Source organism: Halichoerus grypus, chromosome 8 (assembly GCF_964656455.1).
Source record: "Halichoerus grypus chromosome 8, mHalGry1.hap1.1, whole genome shotgun sequence".
NCBI classification, from domain to species: Eukaryota; Metazoa; Chordata; class Mammalia; order Carnivora; family Phocidae; genus Halichoerus; species Halichoerus grypus.
The window spans coordinates 11,702,503-11,720,000 of NC_135719.1; the positions used below are offsets into that span (position 1 = coordinate 11,702,503).

Consider the following 17,498-nt stretch of genomic DNA (forward strand, 5'->3'; position numbering starts at 1 on the left):
CAGCCTTTGTCAGATAAACTTGATGTTCCCGTGGCTCTCTGATCAGACTTGGGATCACCAGTCATTTATTGCAATTATCATTTCACCTGTTCGTTCACCTGACAAAAATAAGGATTCTTCAAAGACGGATTTTTACCTTGTTCATCTTACTCGTCCTGGAATTTGTGCCTGATACATAGCAGGCACTCAATAAATAATTGTTGCATTAAAAAAATAATAATTGTTGCCTAAACGGGTGAATGAACAATGTAACAGTAAGTGCTCACGATATTTTGATGGGCTGCACGGGATAGCCATCTGTTTACTTATTTGGGGCAGCATAGTTGTAGGCTGTGCGTGTCACATTCACACCTCAGCCTGGCATCTTGAACCAGGAGCTTTAGGTAGTGGTTACCACTCTAATGCAGGTGGAGAAACCTAATTATATGTGTCCTTTTGAAGTCCCTTAAAGCAGGGCTGCCAGATTTAACAAATAAAAATACAAGTTGCCCAGTTACATTTGAATTTCCAATAATTTTGAGTGTAGTTATGCCCCAAATATTGCTTTTACTTAAAAAAAAAATTATTCATTGTTTATCAGAAATTCAAATTTGACCGGATGTTCTGTATTTTATCTGGCAACCCTACCACAAAGGCCGAATTCCCAAACCCTACCTTCCTGTGTTCAAACCCAGTTAATTCTTCTTAGAGAATTTTACGAACTATGCAGTCTTATCATCTTTATGAAATAAATAACCCAAATCTCCCAACTCAGCTTACTAGAATTTTTTTACACATTTAAAAACTTTGCTTCCTTCCAGAACTCCTTTATTATGTTTTAACCATCAGAGTTAGATTCTAATTTATAGTAATTTAGACTCTTAGCCACCTAATAATAGAATTGGATCTGCGAGGGAAGATCCACATGACTCCTTCCATTTGAGTCTTCTGTATTTCTCTCTGTCTCTGCTGTCTGTCCTGAAGTATGTCTTAGGTAACAGGAGATTACGTCTCAGCACGATAGGGCAGTAGGGCTGGTCTGGGCGGTGAGAAACCCTGAATTGCTGTTTGCATTGTAAAATGCCGCTTTCCTGTGGAAGGTGGAGGCAGGAGCCACACTACCAAGCTCTGGCACCTGCCCTGGCCAGCTCAGCAGCCACTAAGTATTATTACAGATGAGGCTTTGCACGACAAGACTATTTTAAAAGTTAGAAACATCATCTGATCTGAAATCGGGCATTTTTAGATTTCAGTCTCAGCACTGGTAAATTACCTCGCAGGCCAAAAACGCAGGCACCAACAGCGACTGCACGTATTTTTGTTTCCAAGGAACATTTCCCTTGACATGAAATCACATTCCCCTGGGGCTTGGAAGTGAATGACAACTCTCCAGGATACACCTTTTTGCTACATGTAATTAGTTTTCCCTGTGATTCTATAAAGTAAGATAATGTCACAAGTGTCATCCCTTCTTTAACATCCAGACTTGAAAATTACAGGCTGAACATTGTCCTACGTGGTTAAACTAATGCAAAAAAAAAATAAAAAAATAAAAAAAAAATTCCCTGAGTACGCAAATAGCACAGCTGTGAGTTCTGAAAAACACAAACGAGGGTCAAAAATTACTAAGAAGGGGCAATTGGAATGAGAGAATTTACATTAGGGGCGGAAAAGGGACATTTTAAAAAGGGCTTGGAGTGGACACGTAAAGTGACTTAATATGGCAAAGAGGCATAGGGAGAATGTCTCAGTGCCGGAGTGGAAAATCAATCTGCCAGGGCCACGGTAAGGCTGGAACATCACCTCCACATTTCCCGAGGGTCCCTTCTGACAGTCCTGTTGGCAGTCAGAGCCTGAGCTCAGAAGGAGTGAATGGGTATGCCTGATAGTTTACAACAGAAAAGACAACTGCCACCCAGCAAACCAACAGAGGAGGAACACGGTGAAGGGCCATCTTTCAAATTTTGAAACGGACCGAACAGACATTCATTATGTCAAGAGCGTTACTTTGGGAAGACCAGTATTTCTTTTTCACCCCGCTGTTTTCCAGGACGGCTTCTAGTAAATACTGCTCGGTAAGGGGAATAAATTCAGAGCCACGGAGTGTAGTAGAATACATCCTCGAAGTTTACGTTGCAAAAAACAGGAGAATTATGTATTTGTTCTTTCAGAAAAGTAAGACAACAATAAACTACCGCTTAACTTGTAAATCATAAAAGCTTCGCACATGAAGAAAGCACTTTGACGACCAAGAAGCAGGAAAAATCTTATAGATTATTTATTCTACTGTAAAAACTGATCTATGAAGAGAGGATAAATTTTCTGATCCATGCTGAACCCATCCTGTTGCCTCTTAAACACGTTTATCTTGTTTTTTGGTAATTTTTAGTATGTTATAATTTGTCAAGCCACCTGTCAAAAATAGATTTACTTTGCTTCAGAGCCCAGTCATTTTTAAACCTGTTGCATAGTCAATGTAACTTTATTCCTGAAGTTGTTCCTTTTGTCCCGTTCCTGTGTGTTTAGTGGCTCTTTCTACACCAGAGTAGACGTTTCAGGTGTTCGGAGATTTTCCCCCCCTTTCTTGGTTGAGGAAGCCTATTCGTTTCGACATTACTTGCCTAACTATAGACTAGTCCTAGAAACTTCGAAGTAAATTTTATTTCCTCTAGGAAGATAAAATGGGGATTCCCTCCCCCCCCCCAATTTAGTTTACAAGGGCGACTAGCGCAGAGGCTTCGGGTAGGAAATGTGAGGGTGCCTTTAAGAGCAGCCGCGGTAATTTTCCACGGCCCGGACAGCCCCGCCCACGCGGCAGGCGGCTGGGTGCGGCGGAGTGCGGCTGCGCGGCGCGGCGCGCGCGCCTCCCGTTGCCTGGATACCGCCTCCTCCACCCCCGGCCCCCAAAGCCCTTTTGTTTCCAAGATGGCCTCCGAGTTCTGTCTTAATGCGCCCGGAACAAAGCCAATTGAACACCCTTAAGCATAGCAGAAAGCAAGAACTGTATGGTTGGCTTTAAGAGTGTTCAATGTCAATATTTATTTACTATTAGAACTTTACGAAAATCCTCTCTGTTGGGGTGTCTGGATGGGAGAAAAATCGGGGAGTGCCTCAGGGTGTGTGAGCCATGGTCTCTTAGCCTTTCCGTGACAGGGCTTTTGGCCTCAAAGTTGGAGATACGTTCGTTTCTTTTGCTAAGAATAATGTTTTTTCCTGTTAAACTAGCTCAGGAAGAAGTCTTTTCAGATTTAAGCTGGACTCTGACGCTCAACGTTAAAGACCATATAAAATTATATGGAGCTCAATTAGGGTAACCCCCTCCCCCCCGGCCGTGTCCGCTGTCCTTTAAAAATACCTGTTGATTTTTCTGTTTTTCTTTTTCTTGAAAGGTTAGTTTAAACACAGATTAATCTCAGGGTACCATTATCATCATTCTAAGATGGCAAATGCCTCTGGGGATAGGAATTATGTTTTATTCATCTTTATGTCCCAGAGGTGTTTCTGCCTATAACAAATCTTCGAATAATGTAGCTAAATAATCCTAATTAACTTTTGAGGCTTTTTTACTACGCCAAGCACTGTGCTATGAGGCGGGTACTATGAGATAGCTTCTATCTCCCGTTTTACAGGGAGGGAAACTAAGGCACCGGGAGGTTCAGTCGTTGCCTGAAGCACCACAGCGAGGAAATGGTGGCAGGGAGATTCAAACCCGGGCAGCGTGAGGACAGCCTGCGCCAGGCCGCCCTGGTGCCACACTGCCTCTGAAAATACTGCAGGGAGTCCATGATGTCTTCTAATTGCAGCACTTTCAGGGAGGAGCGTGGAAGTCTCTTTCCCTGAAATATGTTCCTCTTTGTTGTGAATAGACTTTTCACACTTGTATCAGTCAGGGCATTTAGGTGCTTACCAGAGCCCGAGCTGGAAGACACAAACTCAGCCAACCTTGGTGGCAGGTGTTGGGGAAATATAATTAAAAACAGAATCTGCCAACCCAAAGAAATCTCTCCACAAGTAGGAGAGAAAGAAAACGGTTTTATCATTGAATAGAGAAAGCATTAAGCCAAAGTAGGATGTGCATCACAGGCAATCCGCTGAGAGATCGGAAGGACAGGAAGAAACGTTACCCTTTTGCACAGCTAAGCATATACACCCTATTACGTACCTGTTCTCAAAATAAACAACTCGTTCTCAAGTAAGAGGACCTGACAGCACCGTTTGTCACACATAGTTCGTCTTAAACTCACCTTGGCAATCGGTAGCTGGTAATCTGTATTAGCTAATTAGCATCATCCAGAGGAAAAAGTAAATTTACATCTTTATGACGGGATAGGTAGGTTTGCAACTTAGAACCGGGAACCTAAGTTAGACTCCTACCCTCCCACAGAAACTGGGAAATAGGGATGCTATCTTCCTTGGTGATTACATTTCAAAGAGATGGCTCCCAGGTGATTGAGAAAGACATTCCCCGGTTGAAAAGCTGGCCGAAGTCTTATTTAGCTTTTAAAAAGGTTTACATACTTCTCAAAGGGGGAGATAATTTACAATCATAAATTTTCTAAAGTAAATCCTGAAAGAAAGGAGGGGGGGGTCCTCTTTCTGTACTAGGGAAATTTATTTATTTAGATTTATATTTACCCTGACACAAGATACAGAGGCAACTCAGGTCAGCTCTTCCAATCGAAGAGTGTGCTTGCATTCAGATTTTCACCTCACTAGCCCACCTTTTCCCCAGACATAATAATGAGTCAAGTAGTAGGAAGGCAGGAGAAGCATTACCTAATGCCGAGAGCTAGGTTTTCTATTTTGATTCGAATTCTTACTTCCTGGTTTCTTTGAAATTACACCTAATTTCTAGCAGATGCTGAGTGAATTTGCGTGCTGCACTAGACCATGAAAATGTGTCTAAGAACTGCCAAGCAGACAACTGGCTTTCCTGTACTTTTGAGTTTAGTCTTAACTCTTCTGTCCTCCCTCTTCATTACACAGCCTTGGAGAGGTCTGACAGGAAGGACCTCCCCCTCCCCCCACCTCTTAAGCCTCCACTGACCTACCTCAGCTTCTTTAACGGGTTGCTTGGCTAAGGCCTCCGTGCCTTAGCAAGTGGTGATACCTGACACTGGACCACCTTCCTCTAGGTTTCTGCTTGCCTTGCTCAACTAGCAAGGCAGCTCGGCCATACCTTCCTTCTGGAATCCTTCACTGACCAGCCTTTCTGCTCACTAGCCTGCCTCTGACTTGGTCTCCCCTGGGCTCTGGACTACTTGGTAACTTCCCCTACGTCTATGTGGGTGTAGATGTGTTTAATGTATTATTGCGTAAACTTCTTGAGATAGAAGATCTTTGTTAACAAAACAAACAAGCAAAAATCTTTAACTTCCCAACACCTCACAGATCTGAGATCTAGAGGAGCAGATCTGAGATCTCAGACTGGTGAGATCCAGCTTCATCCAGCCCACCAAACTATTTTGTTTGACTCTTTTTAAAATTGGGTTTTTTTTTTTTTTCTTTTAATTCCAGGTCACCTTTTATAATCTGGATTTACATACAAATCAGGGTCTTTGACTTCTCTTTAAAAATAAGATGTGGCCGGGGCGCCTGGGTGGCTCAGTTGGTTAAGCAACTGCCTTCGGCTCAGGTCATGATTCTGGAGTCCCGGGATCGAGTTCCACATCGGGCTCCCTGCTCAGCAGGGGGTCTGCTTCTCCCTCTGACCCTTCCCCTCTCATATTCTCTGTCTCCCATTCTCTCTCTCAGATAAATAAATAAAATCTTAAAAAAAAAAAAATAAGATGTGGCCATCCTGGGTCTGTTTCCACATGACAGCTGGTATCCGTTACAGAGAATAGCCACTGCAGATGGGACGGGAGCTCTCCACTTTGCCTCAGCCTTTGCCACTCCCTATCGCTTTCCCACTGAAGCTAAGTATAAGGCGGTCATTTAAAGTGTGTGCACACTGATGTTTTTCTTGGAGTAAAATACTTCTCAGTACCGAAAGAGAGGAAGCAAGACTAAAAAGCATCCTTCAAGGATAATGGGAGAGAGCCCATTCCATGGTGGGAGAGAAGAGTTGCCTCTGGGTTGATTAGGGACATAAAATACGTCTGTCTCTATTTTTCTTAAGTCCACTGCTTTGTTTATTTACGTTATCTTCCTGGCCACTACAGATATTTGAGTTTTTGACCAGTAGATTAGATACTCAGAAGCTGTTTGAAGAAAAGAGGGAAGAAAGAAGAAAGGAAAATAAGCTCAGCAAAGGGTTAAGATTCCAAACTTTTCAATCCAGCTACTTAAACAGACTTTCTAATTTATCACCTTTAGGCAGTCCTTCAGTTGCACCCTGAACATCTCTTCTACCATTTGCTGCAGTTGAGTGGGTACATTATACTCAGATTCCTATAGCCACTACCTTAGTTTTAGCAAAAACCAAGGAGGTAAATTCGTACATATGCTTTGTTCTTGATGACTCCACAGGCCTAGAATACGCACAACAAAAAAGTTCACTTCATGCAGGTAATTAGTTTTCAGAAGATTATTATTCACAGCACTTTAAGATAAATAGTGTTTGGGGCACCTGGGCGGCTCAGATGGTCAAGCATCTGCCTTCGGCTCAGGTCATGATCCCAAGACCCGATTGAGTCCCACATCAGGCTCCCTGCTCAGCGGGGAGCCTGCTTCTCCCTCTCCCTCTGCCACTCCCCCCTGCTTGTGCTCGCTCTCTCTCTGTCAAATAAATAAAATCTTTTTTTTTAAAAAAAAGATAAATAGTGTTTGATGGATAGAACTGAAAGCTATTTTGTAAAACTTACTAATAAGAAAAAATTGTGAGTCCTGTTGCAATCAGTGCTTACATATTACAATGAGCATCTAAATAAATACTATCTTTTCTCTCTAAACAGAAGTGAGATAAGAATCACTAATGCACGTACAAAGTAGGAGGATATTGGTATTCATCTCACAGAAAACTGATCAAGATAACAAAACCATACTTAAGAAGTTACAAACATTGTTTAGTAGAGCTTTTGTTTTCAAGGAAGGGTTTTTAATTACCATTTCCTCCTGAATTCTCATAGCTTAGATTTACACTGTTTGAACAAGAATTATCCAGTTTAATGGAGTAGAGAATCTTTCTGAGCACATTGAGTGTTTGCTGTCTTTTAATGGCATTATTGAGTATGGAGTGATAAAATGGAGCCAATGCAAAGTATTTCTTTCTGCCCCCAACGTGCTGTGACATCATGATATAAACCTCTCAAGTCGTCTGTCTCCTTTTCCTTGCCTGGGATTTAAAAGCCACTAAATTATTGTCTTGCCTGGCCATCTCCGTCCTTTTCAAATGTGTGGAGCTGCTGGGGCAGTGGTTGGTGGTGGGATCAGTTTAGGAAAAGCCTCACAGTTGATTCTGACAATATCCTGCCCTTAAGAACCCTCAGTTTTCCTTTTAGGCCCACTTAAAAACAAGTGAGGGATTCTATAGGGGAAGGGTGCATCAGAGAATTTTACATTTGTTAAACTCATTGTGAAAGAGTTCTGTGCACTTGGAGAAACAACAACCCCCCACGCAAATTGCATTTCTTTTGGACTTGAGAAAAGCTGAATGAACCCTCCAGCCACTAGAAAGGACCTAAAGCAAAGCTGGCATCTGGAGACCCATGTTTTGCTGAAAAGACTCCCCAAGGATGAGGGGAAAGTGGCTATACTGCTGAGAAATGGAAATAAATTGCCTCTTTCAGCACCTAGAAGCTGCCCAGAAATTTAAATTCCATTCTCCGTTAGAAAATCCAAACCATATTGCACGTAGTAGGGTTTGTTTATTCTGCACATCTCATCACAGTCCTCCAGATATTTTAACAGCCGTGCTTGACTATGTGGTTGGCACAAGGACCACAAAATCTTTAGTAGCTAGGGAAGCTCGTTGGCAAATAGATTTCTTGTATGTGATGTAAAACAGGCTCATTCAGAGAACTATACATTTCCTTGTGGTTAGATGTGAGAAACTGAAGCTCTGATTATTGCTATTTCTCTAGGCATGCTGCAGTAATTGTGTCCTGTCTACAAAAATGGAGAAATATTTACTCTTCGCAGGTTTTCGTTAGCTTCAACAAGGGTAATTGCAAATATTTTGATACCTCGCTTTATTTTAAGGATACTGACAATCAAAGAAAATCCTCAATTTGCTAAATTATAGCATTGGTTGGAAAGAGAGGGAAATATTTTTTTGTTATTTTGATTCTTTCTCATTCGGGATCTGCATGAGTTTCCATCCGTGGTATGGAGTAGCCCTGTTTATCACAGGAAACCAGCCCAAGCCAAACCGGTCTCCTATTACTGCAGAAATTTGAAGCATACGTGAACTGACTGATGTCAATTACAAGAAAGGCGTCTGCTGCCATTTTATTAATCATCCTATTTAATCTTCATATCCTATGCATCTTCCCTTTTCTTCGATACCAGCTGTCCTCGTCCTTATTCTAAGTCAAACTGACTTGGAATCTATTCAGGGCTGTTACCTAACTTGATGAGGAAAGCACTCTGCTGCGTGCTAACCTCCCGGATTTGAGTTAGAACCTAGATCCGGAGTCTGCACAGGACTTTTTTCCTTGCCTCCCCATATTCATTTCATTTTTCCACATCTTCCTTTTGACTCTTTTCCTAGAAATACCTAAACCATAGGTAAGTAGGTGGAAGAGGCCACAGAAAGAAAAGTTCAATATGTGTCGTATGTGACACTTGCAGAAAGAGAGTACAATGTCTGCACAGGCCGGCTCTCAAGCTTTGGGGCCGAGATGCACTTATGGAAGGCAAAAGATCCCACAGTCCAGGAAAATCTGCCAATCCAGTTTCCCAAGGCGCATAAAACTTGCTGACATCAAAGAAGGGTGCCATACAGGGAAATGTGAGGTGGGGCACGATCATGAACACACTGCTTTAGAAACAGGGGATGTGGAAGATTCACCTATGGGCTTCGACGCATGCGTGTCTTCAATTTGGCTATGGGAACCGATCGGTCAAAATTTCCCTTTATACAGAGCGTGGGTAATAGAAAATCGAGTACTGAATCCGGTCGGACCACATGTTAAGGCAGACGAGAGGTCTCCGCCAAGAGTGCTTAGTGTTAGAGGACTGCTACACAAACTGGAAATGAAGGGACCCCTGGCTTTAGGCCTCCTTCTGTTTGTAGACAGTAAATTTAAATCCTTTGTCCCCGCAGACCCACTCCATGCAGTAACCTTGGCTACGATGGCTGCAGAAGAAACACACTCTCCTGATCTCCAGTTCTATATTCAGTTTTAGAAAATTGGTTATGTCGAAAGGGGAAAAAAAAAACAACACAATTTTACTTTGCCTTGGTTATTGACACCAAGAAGCACTCCTCAGACGTTCCGGAGGGGAAACAATGAGTCATTCATGCTGTCAGCCCAGGTGGTGCATGAATTCCAGACAGAGGCCGCTGGAGTTAACCCCTGCAGGAGCAGAGAGAGGGCTCGGCCAGCCTTCCTGGGGCTCCCCGCAGGCTCTGGGGGAGCAGGCCAGGGCTGGAAGGGAAGGTGAAGCCAGTCACCAAGGCATTACCTCTGTCGTGCCAGTCCCAAGGGGCCCCGGGGCTGTTTGTCACCGTGTGATTGGCTCCAGGAGAGGGGTGGAGAAATGAAAACACTCTGCCCAGGATATATTTAGTTGAAGTGCAGCTGGGGAAGCGCTTAAACAAGGGAGCTTTTGTCCTCACGCTCAAGTGTTTTTCTTAACTCCACGAGGGGGAAAACTTCAGCCACGTACTGATTTCTTTTCCTTCCCCTCCATTTTCTCTTCTTCGGGCGTGGGAGGTGGGTGTTCTTATTCGGAAAGTGGAGGATTTTCTGTGATTTGGTGTCTAAGAGGAAACGGAGCCATTTTGAGGCCGAGTTGACCCCAAAGTGCAAAGCACACACTCTTGCTGGAAGACGCGGTTAAGAAATCCAGACGTTTCTTAACATGTCCTATACGCTTGCATTCTCGCAATTAATTTTCTGTCAGTTCAAAGTGGAAGTTAGGTATTTTCAAACGTCTTTACTTGGGCGAATTTATGGAGTTAGAAACATAATTAAGTTTTATAAGCTGACAGAACCTTGTTTCACTTGAGTTGATTCACATTTTCCAGTAATGAAAGATTTACTTCTGCGCTGATGAGCACAGCTTCTTTGCAACAGATTACTGATGAGCCATGTAATGGCTCCTATTCCCATCCTCCCCGGAAAACCACTGAGAACTGCCACCTTGCTAGGAGGCTGTATGACCACTATGTAAATGCTGTATATTACGGGTACATTGCCTACTATTAAGAAGTAGCGCGGGAAATATTTTAAATGAAAATCCCATTTGCAGTTATGAACCAAGGGGAAAAACTTCTGAACAAGAAGCCCATGGTTTTGGTGATACCTAGGTAGCCAGTTGTATTAGTATTAGTCAGGGATCTCTAGATAAACAGAAGCAAGAGTGTGTATATATATGTATATATATATATATATATATATATGGAGAGAGAGGGAGAGAGAATGAATGAATGAGATCTGTTTCAAGAAATTGGCTCATCTGGTTATAAAGGGTGTCAGGTCCAAAATCTGCTGGGCGAACTGAAGGCTGGAGACCCAGGAAGAGTCAATGTTGTAGTTCAAGTCTGAAAGCTGTCTGCTGGCAGAATTCCCTCTTGCCAGGGGAGGTCCATCTTTGTGCTATTCAGTTCTTCAACTGATTGGATGAGGCCCACCCACATTGTGGCAGGCAATCTGCTTTACCTCAAGTTCCCTGACTTAAATGTTATGCTCATCCAAAAATACCCTCACACAAACATCTAGAATAATGACCACACATCTGGGCACTGTGGCCCAGCCAAGTTGACAAATAAAATCAACCATCCCACAGGTTAACACTCCCATTTTGAAAAATTCACTTGCTTAATTACAAGGTTACGTACCAGGTTGAAGCTGTTGTGAGGGTTTACAAATGGGTAAGATATGATAACTCCTGATAACTCTTTTGATAACTACTTTCAGATCTTCTCTCTCTCTCTCTCCCTACCTCTCTCTCTCTCTTTCTCCCTTCCCCCCTCTCTTCTGTTGGGAGGCTTGCACTGGGAACCAACCGAGGCACAGAGTTGTGAGAAAGCCCAGGCCACTTGGAGAAGCCATGTGAGGATATTCCAGACAACAGCCCTCAGCCAACACCAACCTCATCTCTAGACATGTGGGTAGGCCCGCCCTCAGGTGCTCGCATACCCAGCCTTCAGTCTTCCAGGTGTGCCCCAACATGGTGGACCAGAATGTGCCCTGTCCCAATTTCTGACCCACAGAAACTCTGAGAGACTTCTTAAAAAGGAAAAAAAAAAAAAAAAAAAGATGAATGCTATCTTAAGTCACTAAATTTGGGGAGAATTTGCTAGACAGCAATAGATAACTAATATAATAAGATTATGGTCAACTTTATAAGAAACTACTAAACTGTTTTTCCAAAAGGGTTTTACCATTCTGCACTCCTGTCAGCATTGTATGAGGGTTCCAGATGTTCCATCCTTACTAGCAATTGATAATTAGCAAGTGTTTCAAAGTTTAGCCCTTCTAATGGGCATGGAGTTGTTTCTCATGGTGGTGTTGATTTGCATGTTCCTGGTGATGTCATACTTACTTTGGATCAGAAATATTATTACTCAACTTAGAGACCAACCTTATTTGCCATGATATTTCCTAGGCACATGCCATAAAACCAACTCATCCCTACCCCGGATATTTGAGAGCTTATTCTTACATTTCCAATTTGTTTTAAAAATAATTGCCCCAAATGAGTCTGTATTGTTAATAATTATCCACAATGGGCTCAGGAGTTTGCAAGCCCCTGGAAGAGTGAGGAGTTTATAAAAGTCATCTATCCATGGATATGGGACTCTTGAGCCCAACTACACCCTCACATGTTTTTTTGTTTTGTTTTAAGATTTTATTTATTTGTTTGAGAGAGAGAGAGAGCATGATGGGTGGAGGGCATGCAGAGGGAGAAGCAGACTCCCTGCTGAGCAGGGAGGCCGATGCAAGGCTTGACCCCAGGACCCTGACCTGAGCCAAAGGCAGATGCTTAACTGACTGAGCCACCCAGGTGCCCCATCACCTGTTGTTAATCAGTACTGGTATTATTACCATTTATTGAGAAACGCTCTGTGCCAGGCATCTTGCACTTATCACAACACCACTAGGAGGTTCATATATTTATCCTCATCTTATTCCCAAGGAAGAGTAGGTTTAGTTTAGGGAGGTCAAAAAACTTGGCTGTGGCCACACACTGAATTTGAACCCAATATTGTTTTATTTGATCCAAAACAGCTTTTTCCTCACTTCTTTCTAATTTTATGCTGGGATGTAAGAAAACATTTTGGCCTAAAGTAAACAGCGGAAAATATTCCAGACTGGGAGTTGAGACACTGGGTTTTACTCCTGGCTCTGTCACTAATAAACAGTCCACTCTTGGGCAAGTCCCTCTTTGGACCACAGTTCCTCATTACTAAAAATAAAAGGTTGGGTTAAGACCTTCTCTGGCTCAAAAATTGCTATAGACCAGGCACTAGGCTAAGCATTTTACAAGTGTTGACTTATTTATATCTCACCAAAGCCCTATCACATAGGTACTATTATTGTGCCCATTTTACAGGTGAATAAACTGAGGCACAGTCATTAAATTATTTTTCCAAAGTCACAAAACCGGTACATGTGATTTCAACCCAGGCACTCTGGCTCCAGAGTCTATGATCTTTCTAAACTGGGCAACATCAACAGCCACCTCGTAACATCTTTAGCAGCATTATTCTCTCCCCATCCCCACCTTCCCTCCTACTTCCCTTCCCTTCCCTTCCTTTCCTTTCCCTTTCCTTTCCCTTTCCTTCCCTTCCCTTCCCTTCCTTTCCCTTCCCTTCCCTTCCCTTCCCTTCCCTTCCCTTCCCTTCCCTTCCCTTCCCTTCCCTTCCCTTCCCTTCTTTCTTTTTTTGAGGGCGGGGGCAGAGGGAGAGGAAGAGAGAAAATCCCAAGAAGGCTCCATGCCCAGCACAGAGCCTGACGCGGGGCTGGATCTCATAACCCTGAGACCACCACCTGAGCTGAAATCAAGGGTCGGACGCTCAACAGACTGAGCCAGCCAGGGACCCCCTCCTACCTTTTGAGTGAAAAAACTGAGACTTAGAAAATTTATTATGTCCCAAGTCCCACAGCCAGTCAAGGGTAAAACCAGGATGGGATGGGAATGAAGCCCAGGCAGTTCATCATCAAAGTCTAGGGTCAAAGTCTCAAGGGTCAGAACATGAGAGACCACAGCTCCGTAACCCCCAGAGAATCTTGCCAAAGAGCACTGGAAACACCCATACTGACCTCACATGGCCACACCTTCTTCTTTCAACTCCAGCCTGGCTACATTTCCCCCCCCCCCCCCCCCCCCCCCCCCCCGTCTTTTCCTCCCCTCTTAGGAAACCAGTTGCCTGGAAATCAGAAATTAGAACTGCAAATGCCTGAGGGAGCCTGCCCTGGGGCACTGGTGGTGGTGTGGTGGTGGTGGTGGTGGTGCAGCTTCCAGAACATTCCCTGCTGCAGGCTGTGAGAGAGGGGTCTCCCTAGCAGGTCCTCACTGTCCACATTCCTCCAGGCCCAACGTTGAATTAATTACCTGGGACTCACATGTCAGGTAGAAAAGGGAGCTTGGGCAGCTGGACTAGGACAGTCCCAGGGCTGTCGCTTTGAGACTCTGGTTTTGTTTTTACTCATTTAATGTAAGTATATATATATATATTTTTTTAAGATTTTATTTTTGAGTAATCTCTATACCCAATGTGGGGCTCAAACTCACAACCCCAAAATCAAGATTCGCATGCTCCACCAACTGAGCCAGCCAGGTACCCCAAGTATATCCTTTTAAATAGAAAACACACACTTAATAAAAAGTCAAATAACAAAAAGCATATAGTATCTAGTGAATATGATTCTTCATTTTTTTTAAGATTTTTAAAAAAATTTATTTGAGAGAGAGAATGAGCAGCGGGGAGGGGCAGAGGAAGAGAGAGAGGAAGGGAGAGAGGGAGAAAAGCAGACTCTCTGCTGAGCTGGAAGCCTGATGCGGGGCGATGTGGGGCTCGATCCCAGAACCATCCCAGAACCGGAGATCATGAAGTGAGCCCAAGGCAGACACCCAGGAGACCCTGCTTCTCCATCTTACCCCTGCCCCTGCCTTCACCTCCCGAGACCCCCTCATTCTTGTACATCCAGCCAAAGGTATTCTTGCACATGTGACCATGGGTATAGATTTTCTTTTTCTTTCTTTCTTTCTTTCTTTCTTTCTTTCTTTCTTTCTTTCTTTCTTTCTTTCTTTCTTTTTTTCAAGATTTTATTTATTTATTTGACAGAGAGAGATATAGCGAAAGAGGGAACACAAGCAGGGGGAGTGGGAGAGGGAGAAGCAGGCTTCCCGCCGAGCAGGGAGCCCGATGTGGGGCTCGATCCCAGGACCCCGGGATCATGACCTGCTTAACGACTGAGCCCCCCGGGCGCCCCCAGGAACAGGTGCACGCGATATACACTGCTCTGTATCTTCCTATTTATTTCTATTTAGCAATGCAGCTAGGAGATTATTCCTTGTCAATCTCTAAATACTCTCTCCCTTTTTTAAAAAGATGCCGCGGAGATTTCTGCTGTAGGGCCGTGCTGTAATTTATCTGACCGGTCTCCTCTCATGAGTTGAGGCTGTTTCTGATCGGAAGCTCGGACAAGTCGGCCTCGTGAATCTCTGGTGTTTGCGTTGCATTTACCACGCAGGCCCCTCTGAGATGGCATATGTCACGTGGGTCAAGGAGGATGGGAGCAGAGTTTATGGCTTGCCCTCCCCCAGCCCGCAAGGCATATATTACTGCTGGAGTTAGCTCCATAGGACCGTAGTGCCAGGACATGTAGGTACAGCCCAGAAAAATGCATCCAGACAGCAGATCAGCGGAGCACTGAGATCTGGTAGCCGCAGCAGCAATGAAACTACCCTGTGAACCTTCCCGAATATGCCTGGCCCAGTATGCCATGGTCATCTTTTGCAGCAGGACCTTCAGGCCCAGGGACTGGGCTGGTTCTGGAACTTGGGCAGCTGGAGGCGCGGCCTATCACTCAGGGTGATGTGGGCCCACAGACAGGGAGGGAGAGAACAGGATGGGGTCCTCCGGAGACTACCAACCTATGGCTGTTTCTCTTAGGAAGGGACCTGAGCCCCTTAAATCAGTTCAGTTCTCGGGGCGCCTGGGTGGCTCAGTCGGTTAGGCAGCTGCCTTGGGCTCAGGTCATGACCTTAGGGTCCTGGGATTGAGCCCCACGTTGGGCTTTCCGCTCGGTGGGGAGCCTGCTTCTCCCTCTCCCTCTACTGCTCCCCCTGTTTGTGCTCGTGTTCTCTCTCTCTGTCAAATAAAAAAAATCAGTTCAGTTCTCATATTCTCTTGCCTGAGGTGAAAGCTTTTGGGGAGGCTTTTTGAAAAGCCAACAGCTGAATGTCTGCGTCTGCCAGGCTTTGTTCCAAGACGCCTGGCTTGTCTGTCAGCCCTGGGTGAGCCCCTCTGTGATTTCCCTTCCAAAAGAGACACCAACCCTGGGACGCCCCCCACCCCCCCGCAAATACACTCCGCCAGGACAGATGAGAAACCTTTTCTTATCTTGAGGCCATTGTCCCAGCCCTCCTCTCAACAAAAATTAGTGACAAATAGAAAGCCATTCATTGATTCCCTGCCACCACCACATTTTTATCATGAAAATTCTGAAACATACAGAAAACTTGAGAGAATTTGCAGGGAACTCCCATCTATTCACCCCTTAGATTCTACAACGAATATTCTGCTAGATTTGCTTTCCTTTCTAAGATACTCTTCCATCTCTCCAGGCCACCGATGCTTGAGGTTTTTTTAAAAGCCTGGCCTAAAAATTCGATTCATTTGTTTTTAAAACTTCAGAACAGGAAGCTTAACGCCTTGTTTAGCTAACACAGAATAATTTTGTTCCATTCCAAATTAGGCTGCGAGGAAGGAAGAGAGAAAGGAGGTGAGAAGAAAAGGAAGAGGGGAAGACAAAGAGGGGGTGAGAGAGACGAGAAAGGGGACCAGGGGGTGCGGGCGTGAAGACAGAGGAAAGGTCTTGGGGTTGCAAATGAGCATGGGCCAGGTCACTGGCATGGCTCATCGAGAGCCCGGGTATAGAGGTTCAGCACCCAGTAAGCAGCTGTTACTGGTAAGGACGCTGCTGGCCTCCCCCTGCCGCAGTGGGGACAGCCACATGCAGGTGTCCCGGGACGGTGGAGCATGCGGTCATCGTTCCTCGCAGACTTCCTGGCCCACGGGGCTCCAGCCCCGCAGACACCTGTAAAATGGAGCAAAGCCGGGACCTGGAGAACCAGACACCAGCTGTGAGTCCCAGTCCTGTTGTGACCACCTACACGCCAGCCCTCGGACAGTTAGTTATTCAGCCTCTCTTAGCTACTGTATTCTCATCCGGGAAATGGGCCCATGAGGAATAGATTCCTCGTGGGGTTGGTGGGCAGGTACACCGCATGCTTTATCTTGTTCCATCCTTTTTTTTTTTTTTTTAAAGATTTTATTTATTTATTTGATAGAGGGAGACACAGTGAGAGCAGGAACACAAGCAGGGGGAGTGGGAGAGGGAGAAGCAGGCTTCCCGCGGAGCAGGGAGCCCGATATGGGACTCGATCCCAGGACCCTGGGATCATGACCTGAGCCGAAGGCAGACGCTTAACGACTGAGCCACCCAGGCGCCCTCTTGTTCCATCCTTGTAACGGCTCTAGGAGCTGGACGTTATTACGGGCCTCATTTAGAAATGTGGGAACTGAAACGTGGGGCGGTGAAGTCACTTCTGCAGGTGGTGCAACTGGTCACGGTGGAGCCGGGCCAGGCGCCCCATTGCTGTGCTGTTCTCAGCACCGTGCCTGGTGCTGACCTATTCGGCATGACTGCGCAGGCTTGCCACGGCGGGTGCTTGCAAGGTCAAGGTGGGACAACCCACGTGAAAGAGCTAATACCTACCAGGCCCTTAAAAGCGTTTGCTGAATGACTTAGCACATGTTGGCGAGCTCAACAAATATTTGTTATGTTCTTCAGCTGCATTCTCTAATTGTTAATTCCATAGACGCTTCCCTCTGATCGGGATAACCATGGGGGGGACAGGAAATCTCCCTCATCCTATATTATACAAATGTCAGGTTTAACAAACAAATTACAAGGGAGCTGATTTTTCTTTGTGTCCTGACGTCATTTATATTAAGCAACATTGAACCTATTATATTTTTTTGCCTGTGATCATACAACGGGGAAGCAGATGATAAATGTCAGGATCTAGGGCAAGCCCTTCCTTCTGCCTGTTCCAACCCGGTCCTGGACTTCTCTACTGTGCCAAGGGCAATCCAACACCCAGGGCTGTCCCAGGAGAACAGAGCTGGGAGCCTCTTCACTTTCCTTGCCTTCGGTAAGGCCTCTCCACGGACT

General features: G+C 44.9%; 1 long non-coding RNA gene across 4 annotated transcripts in view; it reads right to left on the reverse strand.

Annotated features, from left to right (window-relative positions):
• Positions 1-17,498, reverse strand: part of LOC144382727 (uncharacterized) — a 614,132-nt gene that overhangs the window by 576,896 nt on the left and 19,738 nt on the right. For all 4 annotated transcript variants that reach the window (XR_013450100.1, XR_013450101.1, XR_013450099.1 and 1 more), the window contains exon 2: positions 13,399-13,438. This is a non-coding gene — a long non-coding RNA (uncharacterized LOC144382727). The remainder of the gene's footprint in view (positions 1-13,398; positions 13,439-17,498) is intronic.